Source organism: Triturus cristatus, chromosome 7, assembly GCF_964204655.1.
Source record: "Triturus cristatus chromosome 7, aTriCri1.1, whole genome shotgun sequence".
NCBI lineage: Eukaryota > Metazoa > Chordata > Amphibia > Caudata > Salamandridae > Triturus > Triturus cristatus.
In genome coordinates, this window is record NC_140590.1 from 1,705,169,039 (window position 1) to 1,705,186,899 (window position 17,861).

Here is a 17,861-nt window from a genome sequence, read left to right on the forward strand (position 1 = left end):
GGCGCCGACGAAGGTCGTGGAGAGGCGCCGGAGGTCGAGTCGGGAGTCACCTGAGGACGAGGTGAGGCGTCGACGGGGGAGTGAAGTCCGCCCACCGGAGTCGCCGGAAACTGAGGTGAAGCGCGCCGGAGGTCGGGAGTGGAGATCGCACTCCGGAGACACCAGGAAGTGGGTAGTCCGAGTCCCTGCGACGCCGGAAGGCGACATCGAGACGAGGCCGCCCAGCGACATCGAGCCGAGGCCGCCCGGCGACATCGAGACGAGGCCGCCCAGTGACATCGAGTCGAGACCGCCCAGCGACATCGAGCCGAGACCGCCCAGCGACATCGAGTCGAGACCGCCCAGCGACATCGAGTCGAGACCGCCCAGCGACATCGATCCGGAGCCGCCTCACGCCGTCAACACGGTGCCGAGCGGAGCCGATCATCGTGAAAAGGGCAGTAAGTGGTAGAGGGGGCGTCTAAGGCCCTGTGGAGCCCTAAAAGACCATTCTAGGGGCTAAAGGGGTGTTAGAACCAGCCTGGGAGTGCCAGGGGTGAACTGAGACTGGTACAGTGACCTACATAAAGAGCTGTGTAGTTTGGAGGGCCAGACCTTTAGTTTACTCTTGTTCTGCCTCAGGGTAGGCCCCAGCCTTGACCAATCTAGGTGGGACACCCCCATGCCATCCAAGTGTCCTTAAGTTGTGTATGGGCAAAGTAAGACTAAGTGACCTCATGTAAATGATTGGAATTGTCACTGTCATTGATTGTTTTACCTTATTTATTGGAAGTGCTTTATTTATTGTCATCCACTAATTTATTCCTGCACTATATTTATTGTCTGACTGTATTTATTTGCCATCGGTATTTATTGCACCCTATTTATTCCTCGCTTATTTATGACCTGAACCTATTTATTGAAATTCCAATGTAGTATTATTTATTTGACCTGCTCTTTTAAGGAAAATCCTATTGTCTTGTATGTATGTTATGAAACCTGCAACTAAGAGAAAATAAGATAAAGACATATATATATTTTCAATTTGACTTGCATTATTTTTTTACGGTGTAGTGTCGTTTTTGGAACGGATGAACGCATGGTTATTGTGTGGGTATGACGTACGCTTAACACGGTGCCTGACCTCCAACCGCTCGAGCCAAGCTACCATTGTGCTGGGAACCTGGTGACTGCTAACCCGGTTGCCCGGTTTCCAACATAAAATTGGTGTTCAGCGGTGGGATAGAGCTGTGCTTGCGTCTACTCGACAATAACTTTGGGTAGTCCATAGGCCTACACCGGGAGTTTTCTCCAAGCGGACTTCCTAATTTTGAGTTTTGTTTTTTTCCAAATTTACTTCTGGTGGTGGGAGGAGGTATTACAAAAAGTACCCCCCTGCATAGCTTCTGTAAGCAACTGTCTTCTATCCTGAGTGGGCAAAATGGAGTTTGTGTTGGAGGATGTGGAAACTTACACTGTGGCCCAACTCAGAGAGTTTTGTGAGCGAGAGGGGGTGTTTTGTCCCCAAGGTGCAAAGAAGGGTGAGCTCCAGACCAGCTTAAGGGCTTGGGGGGAGGCACAACGAGAAAGTAAGGTTGAGAAGGAGGACAGGGATGGAGAGCCTGACAGCGAGGAGGCTGGTTTGTACTAACCTGAGGTGGGGAACCTAGTAGCAGGGCCCAGAACACTTTCAAGGAAGGGCAGCAGTGTCTCTAGCAACGGCTTATTAGAAGCAGAATTCACTGACCGGAGGGAGAAAAGACAGCTCACATGGGATTTGGCGAAGCTGGAGAAAGAAAAGGAGGAACGGAGGATGGCTCACGAGTTGAGGCTCAGGGAGATAGATCTCCAGATCCTACGGGTCGGGGCACACCCTGTTCTTAGTGGTGGCAGCGAAGAAAGAGAAATCACCAGGGAATCCAAACCCTATTTGCCAAAAGACATAGTAGCTAGCTATAGTGTGGGTGATGATATCGCCAGGTGGTTAGCAGCCTATGAGGTCTCTTTAAGAGTCCATGGGGTTCCAGAGAAATATTGGGGAGGGGGATTGTATAGATACATGCCTCCAGCTGGTAGGGATACATTATTGGCCCTGGAGCAGGATGAGCAGACCCACTACCCCACCATGAAAGTGGCGCTCGTGAGGAAGTTTGGACTAACACCCGAGAAGTACAGACAGAAGTTCCGGGGTAGCCACAAACTGGGCACACAGAATTGGGTGGATTTCCTGGACTATGCAAAGAAGGCATTGGAGGGTTGGATACAGGGCAGCGAGGTGAGGGACTACGAGGGGTTGTTTGATTTGATGTTGAAGGAACACCTGCTCGAAAAATGTTTCCCTGAACTGCGTCAACACCTGGTGGATAGCAAGCTGACCAATCCCCGGAAGCTTGCTGAGGAGGCGGACAATTGGGCTAGTACCCGGGTGTCCACAAGGGGGACTGGAGGGGACTCTCAAAAGACCGGACAGGGCGCCCCCCAGAAGAAAGAGGGAGGGGAAAAGAAAACGGAGTTCTCTAAAGGCCCCCAAAATAGTTTCCAAGGGAAGGGAACAGGATTCACCCCTAGGGCTAACCCACCCAGAAACCCTAATCCTGGCCAGAGTCAGCAGCCAAGGGTTGTCCATTGCTTCGAGTGCGGTGGTGTCGGACACTATAAGGGAGATGCCCTTAGGTAAGGGAAGGGAGTGGGCGGGTGTCACTTTAGTGTCCCTGGGAGAACGGGAGATGGTTCCTAAGATCCAGGTGCCCGCAAATACCACAAAGTATGGGCAGTGGGTCACCATCAACGGCCAAAGAGGGGAGGCTCTGAGAGACACAGGAGCCAGTATGACTATGGTACGTAGCCAACTGGTGTCTCCAGAGCAGGTGATTCCCGATGTACTCCACCCTGCCGCGATGGCTGACGGCAGAATGGGCCACTATCCGGTGGCCGAGGTTCCATTTGAATGGGAAGGGGTTGCAGGGTTGCTTCGAGTTGCCGTAAGCCCTGCCGTGCCAGTCGATTGTCTGCTGGGGAATGACATGGAGCATAATGCTTGGAAGGAGGTGGAATACCGGACTCATGCTGAGATGCTGGGTACACCTGACTGGGCCTGTGTCAGCACAGGGTCTGCGACTACCCGAAGGGGGAGTTCGTTTAGGCGGGAGCCTGGAATAAAGGCACCGCCGGCTGCCGACCAAGGGAAGAACCGAGGGTAGGAGGAGCCTGCCTCGGCATCCGCGCCCCGTGTGACGGATAGGCCACTGGAGGTGGTGGACCAGGAGTCCGCGGAGGGGGATGTTACCGAACTGGAGAACCTACCCATCCCGGCCGAGTGGCACGTGGAGGGAGGGCCGACCAGGGAGGACTTCTGCAAGGGCCAGAAGGAGTGTCCTACCCTTGAGGGACTGAGGCGACAGGCCGAAGCCCAGGCAGCAGGGAACGTTGAGGGGAACTACCACATTTACTGGGAGGATGGCCTCCTCTACAGTGAACCCAAGGCACCCATGCACAGATCGTCACGAGCCTTGGATGTCCCTCAACGTTACCGAGCCTTTCTCCTGGAATTGGCTCATGAGATCCCCTTGGCAGGACACCTGGGGCAAGACAAGACCTTTGCCCGGCTTGTCCCGCACTTTTATTGGCCTCAAATGAAAGTGTCGTCCGACACCTACTGCCGGACGTGTGTGTCTTGTCAAGCCAGTGGGAAAACAGGGGTGAAGCTGAAAGCTCCCCTGGAACCACTTCCTGTCGTTAGCACCCCCTTTGAAAGGGTGGGCATCGACATTGTGGGTCCGTTAGATCCGCCTACTACAGCTGGTCACAGGTTTATCCTGGTTTTGGTGGATCATGCCACACGGTACCCAGAGGCTATACCTCTGAGGACCATTACGGCACCTGTTGTGGCTAGGGCCCTGATGGGAATCTTTACCCGAGTGGGTTTTCCCAAGGAAGTTGTGTCCGACAGGGGGACCAACTTCATGTCAGCATATATGCGGGCGATGTGGAAGGAGTGTGGAGTGACCTACCGGTTCACCACTCCTTACCACCCCCAGACCAATGGTCTGGTGGCGAGGTTCAATAAAACCTTGAAAGGCATGATCAGAAGTCTGCCTGAAAGCCTGCGGAGGAAATGGGACGTCCTCCTACCCTGTCTATTGTTTTCTTACAGGGAAGTGCCACAGAAGGGAGTGGGCTTCAGCCCCTTCGAGCTTTTGTATGGGCACCCTGTGCGTGGACCTCTCAGCCTGGTGAGAGACGGATGGGAAAGAACTCCCAGAAAGCTTCCCCAGGACGTGGTGAGCTACATGCTGGCCTTCCGGAGCCAAATGGCTAAGTTGTGGAAGCAAGCTTCTGACAACTTGGAAGCCAGCCAAGCAGTGATGAAGGCGTGGTATGACCACAATGCTCACCCGGTGGAGTTGGAGCCTGGCCAGAAGGTGTGGGTGATCGAACCAGGAGAGCTTAGCGCCCTCCGGGATCGCTGGTCAGGACCCTTTGAGGTGTTGGAGAAGAAGGGTAAGGCTACCTACTTGGTGGATCTGAAGACCCCTCGCCAGCCCCTACGGGTGCTGCATGCCAACCGCCTCAAACCCCACCATGAGAGGCCCGAAGTCATATTGTTAATGGTGACTGACGGAGCAGAGGACGTGGAAAGCGAGCCTCTCCCCGACTTATTTGCGTCTCAAGAGAAGGATGGGTTGGTGGAGGGAGTGATTCTCTCCCCGTCCCTAACTCCTGAACAGCAGGAGGACTGCCGCCAGGTCCTGGGGCAGTACTCTTCGCTGTTCTCCCTTGTTCCGGGTAGGACTCACCTGTGTGTCCATGACGTGGACACAGGAGACAGCCCACCTGTGAAGACAAAGATCTACCGGATGACAGACAAGGTGAAGGCCAGCATTCACAGTGAAGTCACTAAGATGCTGGAGCTAGGAGTGATTGAACCTTCCAGCAGCCCCTGGTCCAGTCCGGTGGTACTAGTACCAAAAGCTGCACCACCGGGTGCCCAACCGGAACTGAGGTTCTGTGTGGACTACCGGGGACTGAACTCAGTAACCAAGACTGATGCTCATCCGATCCCGAGGGCGGATGAACTGATTGACCGGCTGGGAGCTGCCCAATATTTGAGTACCTTTGACCTTACATCCGGGTACTGGCAGATCTCTCTGACTGATGGAGCTAAGGAAAGGTCAGCCTATTCCACACCCAAGGGCCACTACCAGTTCTGCGTGATGCCCTTTGGGCTCAAGAACGCCCCTGCCACGTTTCAGCGTCTGGTGAACCAGATCCTCGCCGGAATGGAGAGTTTCTCTGCTGCTTATCTGGATGACATTGCCGTCTTCAGTAACAGCTGGGAGGATCACTTGCGTCACCTGCAAACTGTTCTCCAGGCCCTGAAACACGCTGGTTTAACGATCAAGGCCAGTAAATGCCAGATCGGGCAGGGGTCGGTAGTGTACCTTGGACACTTGGTGGGTAGGGGAGCGGTGCAACCCCTCCAGGCGAAAATCGAGGCTATTATGGCCTGGGAACCCCCCAAGACTCAGACTGAGGTCCGAGCTTTTCTGGGCCTCACAGGATATTACCGCCGCTTCATGAAGGGGTACGGGACCATTGTGGCCCCCCTCACGGAGCTTACGTCCAAGAAGCAACCTCGACGGGTAGTCTGGACGGAGGCTTGTCAGCAGGCCTTTGTGAAACTGAAGCAAGCCATGTGCGAGGCCCCGGTCTTAAGGGCCCCAGACTTTTCCAAGGAGTTCATTGTCCAGGCGGATGCATCGGAACATGGCATTGGGGCAGTGTTATCGCAACTCAATGAAGAGGGTCTGGATCAACCCGTAGTCTTCCTATCCCGGAGACTACTTCCCAGGGAACAGAAGTGGAGTGCAATAGAGCGTGAAGCCTTTGCCGTGGTATGGGCTCTGAAGAAGTTGCGGCCATACCTGTTTGGCTCGCACTTCCTAGTTCAGACCGACCACAGACCCCTTCGGTGGCTGATGCAGATGAAGGGGGAGAATCCCAAGTTGCTAAGGTGGTCTATCTCCCTACAGGGAATGGACTTTCAGGTGGAACATCGGCCTGGAGTGGACCACGCCAATGCAGACGGTCTCTCAAGGTATTTCCGCCTTAGTGATGAGACCTCCCAAGGGGTTGGGTAGCTCTCCCCACTTTCAGCTGGGGGGGACGCGTGTTAGACCTGTCAGCCCTTTGGGTGGTCCCTCCTCATCATTATTTATTTTGTCCCACTTCTGCCTCAAACCCTATTATAATTTTTCCTTTTTGGGAACCACCAGACTTTTTAGTGTTGATGCAGGGTCAGGGAGCCATTTTCCCTACCCCTGGAACTTCTGTCTGAGGGCCTGAGCCACAAAATGGTGGCCACCCATTGTCACCTGTGACATCACCAGAACCCACTGGAGGTTTCTAGAACCTTCTGTAACATTCTAGAACCCTGTGACAGTGGGAGGCAGTTTAGAATGTTGGGAGGCCATCTCAGAGTGGCAGTTGGCAACTGACTGGGGAAGAGAGAGGACAGAGTTAGAAGGAGGTCGGAGTAAGGCAGCAGAGGTGGAAACCAGTGCTTGGAGTGGGGTCCAGAAACCCACCCTTGATGCTAGTCTCTACTGACCAAGCCCAGCCTAGAGCCCTGTGTGGGATCAAGACCAGAAGAACCATCTTAAAGAACTGAATATTTGGAAAAGGCCTTAAAGAAGAAGAACAGCAAGTTCCTGACCTGTTCAGCAGTGTCCTCCTGGAGTCCTGACGTCGAGAAGCCTAGAGACCTGGGGCCTGAGGTGGAGAAGCGGCGCTGACAGAAGGCAGACGTCGTACCCGGAGCCGCCAGAGGTCGAGTGTGGGCGCCGACGGAGGTCGTGGAGAGGCACCGGAGGTCGAGTAAGGAGTAACCCGAGGTCGAGTGAGGGCGCCGACGAAGGTCAAGGAGAGGCGCCGGAGGTCGAGTCGGGAGTCACCTGAGGACGAGGTGAGGCGTCGACGGGGGAGTGAAGTCCGCCCACCGGAGTCGCCGGAAACTGAGGTGAAGCGCGCCGGAGGTCGGGAGTGGAGATCGCACTCCGGAGACACCAGGAAGTGGGGAGTCCGAGTCCCTGCGACGCCGGAAGGCGACATCGAGACGAGGCCGCCCAGCGACATCGAGCCGAGGCCGCCCGGCGACATCGAGACGAGGCCGCCCAGCGACATCGAGTCGAGACCGCCCAGCGACATCGAGCCGAGACCGCCCAGCGACATCGAGTCGAGACCGCCCAGCGACATCGAGTCGAGACCGCCCATCGACATCGATCCGGAGCCGCCTCACGGCGTCAACACGGTGCCAAGCGGAGCCGATCATCGTGAAAAGGGCAGTAAGTGGTAGAGGGGGCGTCTAAGGCCCTGTGGAGCCCTAAAAGACCATTCTAGGGGCTAAAGGGGTGTTAGAACCAGCCTGGGAGTGCCAGGGGTGAACTGAGACTGGTACAGTGACCTACATAAAGAGCTGTGTAGTTTGGAGGGCCAGACCTTTAGTTTACTCTTGTTCTGCCTCAGGGTAGGCCCCAGCCTTGACCAATCTAGGTGGGACACCCCCATGCCATCCAAGTGTCCTTAAGTTGTGTATGGGCAAAGTAAGACCAAGTGACCTCATGTAAATGATTGGAATTGTCACTGTCATTGATTGTTTTAACCTTATTTATTGGAAGTGCTTTATTTATTGTCATCCACTAATTTATTCCTGCACTATATTTATTGTCTGACTGTATTTATTTGCCATCGGTATTTATTGCACCCTATTTATTCCTCGCTTATTTATGACCTGAACCTATTTATTGAAATTCCAATGTAGTATTATTTATTTGACCTGCTCTTTTAAGGAAAATCCTATTGTCTTGTATTTATGTTATGAAACCTGCAACTAAGAGAAAATAAGATAAAGACATATATATATTTTCAATTTGACTTGCATTATTCTTTTACGGTGTAGTGTCGTTTTTGGAACGGATGAACGCATGGTTATTGTGTGGGTATGACGTACGCTTAACACGGTGCCTGACCCCCAACCGCTCGAGCCAAGCTACCATTGTGCTGGGAACCTGGTGACTGCTAACCCGGTTGCCCGGTTTCCAACAGTCTCTTAATATTCCAAACAGTCAACTACACCTGCTACAGTCAATTGAAGGTAGTGTGGTGCTCACACAAATGGTTGTGAACTTTTGACCTAAATCTAACAGTTTGTTTCCCAAAAATGGTTACTATAGAAATGGAGCCAAACGTGCTGGGGGGAAGGGAACAAAAAAGAGTAGATTGTAAATGTGACAAGCAGAATGGATATGGAAATATTGCTCATTAGGGAGTGTTTGGGTTGTAATTCAGTTATTTTTATAAAGCAAATTATAAATGCAATGCTTTAACAGCAGATTGTTCAGTGAAATATATGGATGGCATGCCCTTTCATGACGGGATTCATAAGGAACATTATAGAGCGTCCGCGCAGCTGGTGTGCCAAAGGCAAGCCTGTCTACACCCGTCCACACCTGGACCATGTCCAGGGCCCATTCCCATGGTCATTTAATCTCAGTCCAACAATGGCTTGTAACATATTCAAGAGAGTATCTACTGTTCAATCTAGAATTGTTCAACAAAATGTTGGTTTATTGTCCCCAGGGCCCAACGCTAGTTTAAGGGACCAGATTAGCTCTCTTGTGGAGTCAGCTATTCTGAACTTAACTTTCACAATTTTGGGTGACTTTAACTTTCATTTAGAGAACCCTCATGATCCTGACTCAATACGATTAATAGACAGTTTTGGATTATCCCAAAGAGTACATGGTCCAGTCCACTGTGCAGGGCATTTGCTCAGTGAGATTGACCATACCCACTGACAGCAGTCTAATTATGACTAGCCAAGAGTTTTTGACACCTTAGCAAATTTTTTCCAGGATAAGGTTGCAACCATTTACAATAAATGTACTGCTAAAAGCGGAATTAGCTTGGATAACAAACATGCTCTAAAAGTATGCTCTGGAAACACAGCCTTCAGGCTTTCTGAGGCTCCCATAGTAGAGCAGTTTGTCAAGATTATCCCCAAAATTAAATCCGGCTCCCCTCAGGATCCCTGTCCTCCCAAAATAGTACATGCAGATCTGGAAACAGTGGCAAAGTTTCCAACCAGAAGTTTCTTGACCAAGTTTGAGGTCAGGGTTTTTCCTCCCACTGGAAGTAAGTCTCAGTTATTCTCCTACAAAAAAAGCTAAAGGGTGGATTGAATAACTATCACCTGATCTCTAGGCTTCCCTATCCTGCGAAGCTAGTGGAGAGAGCGATGAACGACCATGTGGCCTCATTTATGGACTCCAATCATCTTTTGGATGATACCCAGCTTGAATTTTGACAAGGCCACAGCACTGAATCAGCGCTGGCTGTGGCCAGGAAGGACACCAGGGCAACATTAGACCTTGGAGGACATGCAGCTCTGGTTTTGTTAGATTTGTCAGTGACCTTCAATATGGTCAACCATGTGCAGTTGCAGCTACAAGTGGGTGTATGCCAGGCAAAGCAGTCCAAGATATCCTTGTAGTTTGTAAAGTCTTTATTTTCAATTAGTATTTTCCAAAAGTTAATGCCACATTAGGCTCATCCAACACTTTTTGTTTTCTCAACAAGAACTTCATCAGGGCTTAAGTCAAGTGAGGCAAAAGTACAATAACAAGAAGTCGATGTGGTCCAGTGTGAGTGCTCCAGTATAATACGGTGTATACACAGGGGAATTTCCAGGGCTAGGTAATGCCCGAAAGCGAAGATCAGCAATAACGTTCAAGTTGGACAGTCCATGATGAAGTTCTCGGTGAGAGAACGAAACACGTTGGCTGAGCCTAATGTGTCATTAACCTTTGGAAAATACTAATTGAATATAAAGACTTTACAAACTACAAGGATATCTTGGACTTCTTTGCTTGGCGCACACCCACTTGTAGCTGCATTTTTGGGATCTGGGACACAGTGGCATCACAAAACCGCTGGTGCTGGGGTTTTAGTGCACAGGACCTTTGAAATTGGGGAACTGGTGTAAGTTGCAGAACCTTTAGTCCGCTGTTAAAGCTTTTTCTTTGAACCATGTGCTATTGGTTGACCTTATGCACAGCCTTGGGATTAACGGCCCTTCCCTGGCTCTGCTACAGCCCTTCCTTTCTGGTAGAAAACAAGCAGTGACTGTAGGAAAGTTCACATCAAGATCTTACTCTCTCCCCTGTGGAATGCCACAGGGTTCATTGTTGAGGCCAACGATGTTTAAACTGTACTACAATTATAAAATCTTTGGCCTGTCATTAGCATCTTATGCTGATAACACACAGATTGTTGTTTCACTTTTTAAGGATGACTATTTTTATATATGTTGTCGGCGCAATCACTACAGAGTCCAAACATGAATTTTGATGTGCTCTCAAAAAGTGAGCAGGAAAACAGAGAAATGTGGCTAGAAGTTGCTGTGTATTTATTTGTGGAGGAATGATTCAATTTGTCAACGCATCAGATCATGTGTAAGTATTGCCATGACAGATTAGAGGATGCCTGCAAGAGCAATACATAATGAGTTAGAACAAAAGAACGATGGATTAGGATGCTACCCGGAGTGATTGCTAGTGGCTAGACAAATTGCAAGTATTCCTTGCATCACCTTTTGTGTGTTTGATGTACCACCCTAAGTGGATAGGGAATGCCCAGCTGTGGGTCCCATGCTCACTGTGGCACTTGAACCAAGCTAAACCAGGGTGATGAGCTCCTTTAAGGGCAACACTGATCCTAGGCTGTATGTGTGTCTGTTTGGTTAGGACCTGGCCTGGCCATTCGGGCTGAACTTTTGCCATGAGGAGCAGGGTCAAGGCTGATTTGTATACGGCTGGGTCCAAACTGAGGTGACATGGTGAGCAGAAGAACAATGGGTTGGGATGCTACTACAAGAGATTGCAAGTGGTCCGAAAAATTGCAAGCATTCCTCGCATCACATTTTGTGTTTTTTTTAATTGTCTCAGAGTCCAAACTGGCTCGAAGCCCACAACCACTTCAGATTCCCCTCAGGCTTCACGCTTTTCTTCCAGAATCCCAAGACTCCATAGTCCCATCCAATAATTTCCCCTCTCCATTGCCCATTCATAAGATCCTCACTTATTTAAGCCTAACTTTTCAAGAAGACACCCAGGGGCAGATTTACAAGCCCCTTGCGACACTTTTGCTTTGCCTTTGCGTCACTTTTGTGACACAGCGGCGGCATAAACAATGCACCACATTGCGGCACATTTACAACGTGACGCATCTAGGGAAATGCGTCATGTTGTAAAGCTCTGCGCCACATTATATCAGCGTCAGGTATAATGTATGCAGGGTAGGCGTTTCGACACAGGAAAGCCTAGTAAAAGTGACGCCGTGAAATCTACAAAATTTCACTGCACCACTTCTAGGACGCCACTGCGTCAAAATCTTATGCCTGCTTGAAGCAGGGGTAAGGAGTGATGCAGCACAATAAGTATAGGCCTCCCAGAGCATTGCTGGTGTTGCGTCATGCTTGCGACATGACACCAGCAATGCGTGACCTTTGTGCCAATAGATGCACGATGCATCTGTCAATCCTTGCGCCATGGTGCACCTCATTGTAAATGCAATGCATCCATTGTGACGTACGGGTTTTTTGGCAAAGTGCAAGCAAACTGACGCATCTCTGCTATAACGCAGAGATGCATCAGTTTTTTGTAAATCTGCCCCCCCAGTTTCCTATCAACCCTTCAAAAATCTGCACTAGATACTACCTCCCTACTGAATTCAAACTGCTTCCTCGGTTCCCAAACTTCCTCCTGGTCTACTGGTTCCTAGTTCTTCTGCTCCTGGTATCCTTGATCATTTTTGTCGTGGTACTCATTTGGCCATCCTAGATCTGGGCTCCTGCTTCTGGTGACCACTGCCCTGGTCCTCCTAATAGTGGTCCTACTGGGTCTAGGTTCCTTATATTTGTTTCCTCTGCCCTCTTAGTTGTCAGAGTGCAGCCTACATAATCCTTGCAATCCTAGTATAGGGTCATCCTGAGTTTGACCATCTTGGACCTTTTAATTCTGATGCTACTGGATCTGGACTTCATTCTTTTCTGGCTCTCTTGGCTCTGGTGACGTACCTAGTCCTGCTCACCCTGTACTTTCTGGTCATGGTACTGCAGGTCCTGATCCTGCTGGCCCTCTTGGCCCATCTGGTCTCTTGCGTCCTGTTCTCCTAAGACCTGGTTCTCCTCATAATTGTCCTCCTAATTAGGGTTATTCTGGTCCTTTTTCCGCTTGACCTTCCTGATCCTGCACCGACTGGTCCTGGCCCTCTGAATGTGTTTTCTTTGTTAACAGGGCCGGACTGGTCTTTGCGGGCACTGGGTGTTTCCCCGGTGGGCTGGCAGGGTGGTGCCGGTTATGAGCCCCTGGGGGCCGTTTTTGTTACCGGGGGTCAGCAATATCGGCCCCCTGTAACAAAATCGGCCGACACCGGCCCTCGCAAACAGCAGGGGGGGGCGAGCAGTTTGCCAGGGCCGGTTTCTGTTCCCAGGCCAGCCCTGCTTGTTCAGGACCCCTGGAGTCTGGTTCTTTAGGTCCTGGTCCTCCTGCACACCCTTGAACAATCCCCTTATGCCACCCTGGCTCTGGTTTGCCTTGATGCCCGTGATCCTCCTCACCCTGGTCCTGGTACCCCAGATTCTGATTTATCTGCCCCACTTGGTACTTAATGCAATGGTTCCCTAGGCCCTGACTTTTACAGCCCTCCTGGATTTGTGTACAGTCTTTCTGGTCTTGATGTTTTTGATGTACTTAGTACTCCTATCTCTGTTTCTCCTGCAGCCTTTGATCCTGGTCCCAACTGCTTTCCTGTCCTGATTATCCTGGCTCTCGTTTCCCCAAGGTCTAATGTCCTTCCAGGTCCTTTCTATTACTACTAGTTATCCTAATCCTTCCAACACTAGTCCCATTAAAAACTAGTTATGATTCTCCTCATCCATTTGTTTCTGGTCCTCTTTGGCCTTGGTTGCCCTACTCCTTGTGGGCTAGGTCTCCCTAGTTCTAGGCCTTCGTCTCCAGGTCCTCATGGCACGTGTCATTCTATCCCTCCTGGTGGTCTATTCCTTGGTTCTTATCCTTTACCTATCACCCGTGTTAGGCAGGATCATACTTAATTTCGCAAATCATCAATCTGGTATCCATGAAACTCTATTTGCCCAACAATGACCAAATCCATACGGTCTTTTATGCATCTCTTCTTAAACCCTAACGATTTGGTATTCATACCAAACCACCTTTCCCTCCTGTTATGGTTTGCAGAATTTTAGACTCAAAAAGGGATGAAACAAAATGTTATTATCTAATCGACTATAAAGGTTACTGCTCCAAATACATGTCCTGGGAACCAGCATCAAATGTCCATGTCCCCTGTCTGGTTTGCAATTTTCATGCTTGTCATTTAGATAAGCTGTTTTGAGTTAGTCAGCCCTTGAGGGGGAAACTGTCATACCGTGGTCAGCCTGTGCTGTTTGATCCCCATTGTTGTCTCTGTTTTCTAGTTGGGCAGGTGCCATGAACTCTGCTCTTCTCTTATCGCTGTTTTCTAGTTGGATTGTTTTGGGATCTGTTTAACTAAGTGCAAATGCTTGGAAATCTGTTTGAACCAACATAATGTTCAGCTTAGATAAATGCCTCTGTTTCCTGCTATCCTTTAGGTTGCCTGATATGCTTACCAGTTGTTTATTTTGGTCAGCAGCCCTGCCATCAATGTGGAGGTCTCCATTTCCTGCTCCAGATTATTTAATAGCCTCTGTTTCCTGTGACGTCAAAGCTGCCTGATATATTTGCTTTCGGTTTATTTGTTCAACTGCCCTGCCATTTCCCTAAAGGCATTTATTGCATGCCTATCTCCTGTAATCTTCAGAAAGGCTGCAGTGTCTAATGCATTTGTTTACTCAAGCTTTTATTTCCTGCCAAGTCTCCTTCCTGAGACTGCCTTCTACTGACAGGAAACACTTAGCAATCTTCCAGAAGGCTCCAGATTAACACTTGCATGACAGGCTATAAATACTGCTTTCAAACTTCTTTCCTTGCTTAGCTTCGTCAATTCATCTTGAGAGAGTTGTGTTTCCCATAAAGGCCATCCTTGCATTCCGAGCCTTACCACCCATCACAAGAATAACCTGGATATCTTCACCTTGGAAGTCGGGGGCCAACAATCCCTCCTGGAACCTCGTCCTTTTCAGGCAACTTCCAACAAAATTGGACCCTAAGACCTGGCTGCTGTGCCCCCATCACCTTTACATGGACCTCTGGTCAATGCACTAACTGGGTCCTTCTAATTTTGGACACCCTTGAAAGTTTGAATAGAAAAGCCTTGATTAAAGGAAAACGACTAGTTGTGTGAAGAATCACAACGTTAAGGACTGATAATGATAGCAGAATTATCTGAGCAGAGTCTAAAGAATATGTACTCACGACTCAGTGCAGGGGTCATTGCTTAAGGCTCCTTCACGTGAACTCGAATTTCTTATGGTAATTCTTGTTTGGTATGTTTCATTAGGGGCTCCCACCTAGGGCTGAGGTAAAACATTTCTGTATGATTGTCTGAAATCATTGTCTTCTTGTTTCAGAGTGCTTCTCCTGACTGAAGGGGTGCACCTTGCCACTAGAACTTGAGCCGTCCTGCAGAGAAGGATTCACACCCATCCACCATCATTTTCAAGTGAGTTCGAGGTACACTATTACACTCTCACACACAAACACACTCTCCCTCTCTATTGTTCTATTTCGCTATTGTTAGGCAAAATACCAATAGGAAGCATTAAGATAAAAAGTTGAAATGAAAAGAAAATTTTATTAGAGATTTTAATGAAAGAAAAGGGACCATTAGTAGAAATTTGAATAAAGCAAAAGAGATTCATTTGTAATAAGAAGCTTAACATAGATTTTGAAATTCGGAGATACATTGAAAACTCATAATTGAATAGAAAAACAAAAGCGTTGTTTTTTATGAGGCATGAGAGAAATCAGAAAATACTGACACTTTTGAAATGACTGGAGATGAATGTAGTTATTAGTTTTATGTTTGATGATGAATATATTAAGGGTGAAAAGCCTATACAGAGAGGAATTTATAATGATTGTCGAAAGACAGCTAATATTATTTGCCAAGCAATTGGGTAACTACTATTTACCTCTAGTTTTCCCTGGAGTCATGGATCATGCGAATGAAATGAGTGAAACAGATCTTACAAGAGTGAAGCAGGGTTTTGGACTAGTGCCAATGGATTATTTTTGTGTGTTGAGTTCTCCTATTTGTGTTTCTTTAAATGGCATGAAAATTAAAAGGGTGTCGAGTATGCAGGTCTTCTTGCTGCTAATAATACAGGTGCGTTGACCAAATTTAATCAAGACGTGATTGCTATTAGTGCAATGTTGGTTCAAAATAGAATGGCTTTGGATATTTTGCTTTCAAAGCAAGGTGGAGTGTGTTGTGTTTTGAAGTTTCAGATGTAGGGTACCTATGTGCGAGATAATACAAGCTAATTAATCAATATATTAATAATATAACTAATACATTTGAGTTAGACAAGGCCTTTCATAGACATTCGTGTATGGGTAACTATTGAGTCATGGTTCAGTGAGATTCAAAATTGAAGTTAAAGGTTGCTGAAGGGTTTTTATGTGGGTGGAGGAATGATGCGTAGACCATTAATATTTTGTGTGTATAATTGGTCTAATGCTTACGTTTACGTTCTAAGAAGTATTATGCTTTAACCCCTTCAGTGCCACGCCCTTTCCCCGCCCTGTGCCGGCCGTTGCATTAGCGGGCGGGGTTCATGACGAGATAGTCTCGTCATGGGCACAGCGCAACCGCGGCCCATGACGAGACCATCTCGTCATGGGCACTGAAGAGGTTAAAATGTGATAAATTGTGGGAGCAGGAAAAGAAGATGACAGAAAAGAAAGAGAGATGAGATTGAACTGGAAGATATTAAGTCAGCATTGTTCTATGACCTGAGGACCTTGCAAGAAATCATAAAGAAAGAACCAGAGGGTTATGGATAGTGTAGTGTGGTTAGTGATGATTTATGTCATCAGAGGAAGGGACTGTAGGAGTGAAATTAGATTTAACAAATTATGTGTGTGTTTTAGTTACCATAAGTAGGCCACAAACCTGTTTAACCAGGCCTTAGCCTAGTTTCATGGACAACGTGGCTTTTAGAAATTGCACACGTGTATGTTTTTGAATATGTAGTGTTTTTCCTTTTTTCATTAAATAGATAAAATGAGACCGGTTCTCTGATAATGTAAATTTTTCTGTAACAAATTACGAGCTCACAGAGAAAGTTTCCTGCTTACTGGAGGAACAAACATAATATTGGTATTCATGGTTGATGTCCTTCCTACTAGAACTCTGCTCATTAATATTTTCAAGCAGCTGTTGATTAGTAATGCGATGTCACTTCACCTTGTATGTAGGTTAAAAGTCCTACTTGAATAATAATTTTGGGAGGGTTTCTAGAGGGAGTCTGTTTTGCATAATGAAAATTCTGAATGCTGATTGGTTTTTATTATTGCAACTTTATTAGCACATCCACTGAATACCATTCTAAGGGCTTAATCCTCTGCTGTTAAAATGCTATAAAAAGTGTTGTTTTGGGAATGTGTGTCAATAATTTTCATTTTTTCCTTAGAATCAAACTCTATGTCAGAGTGCTCACTAATCTTAAACTTAGAATATTTTGAGGTTTTTAGTTTTATGTTATCCTCTCAGTGATTTATTTGCTTGACTAACCTTTTGCATTTTGCCTTATGTAATGATTTTTAATTTTAAATACACCTTGCTTGAATCTTGCCCTTGATTAATTTTCCTGTATGAATTTACTTGGTGGGTATTCAGGAGAGCCCAGGGTTCTCATCCTTTGATACTTACATATGGCTCCAATCCGTCCAATCAACCATTTAAATGCTAAAAGCACCAACACTATTGAATAGGAAACAAGAAACCAAGATTGCCATAAAAGGCAATGAATTATAAGGATCGGCCAATCCGAAGCACACTATAATTATTGGTGCTGTCCATAGTTAGGGCCTGATTTAGAGGAGGGTTACTCTGTTACACATGTGACGGATATGCTAGCTGATGTGTCACAAGTGTATTATATACAATGCCACTTGTAATACGTGAGATGGGATATCCGTCATGTTTGTGATGGAGTAACCGACCCGCCGAACTCTAAATCAGGCCCTAAATATTCAACAGAAAGTCAACAGTTATCCATAGGCGAGACCAAAACATAAAGCTTCTGGACATACTGTAACTTATCTTTGATTCATTTCCTTTAGGAGATTGCAATCTTTATGAGGTAATGTTTCTATCATTGCTGCTGAGTTAAATACCATTAAAGAAACATGTGCATAAGATCAGCCTCTTTATACTTAATGAAATCATGAATTTCTACTAGTAGTAGGAAAATATGCTAGACTGTAAAACATCGGAGGTTTGGACATAGGTCAGCAATGTGAAAAGTGTTACTGAATTATGTTGTCATAAGAAATAACTTTGAAGGTGGTGCAGTAGTCCCCATTATTATGTAAATTATATGCAAAGATAAAGAATTCTAATAGTCTATTGTTGATAATTTTAAGGTGTCAAATTTTAATTGTGATGGTTCTTACACACTTCTGCCCGACACCGCATCAGTAATGGAAGCGATCGCCTCATTAGAATGCAACCAAATTCTGTTTGGTCGCATTCCTACATTTTAATATAGGAGCATGCATCACGACTGTAAACCGGCTGTAATGCATGCTCCTGTAGTAAAATGGGAGGTGCAGTCCATCCCAGCACCCGGTGGCAGGCACCTCAAGGTGCAGGGA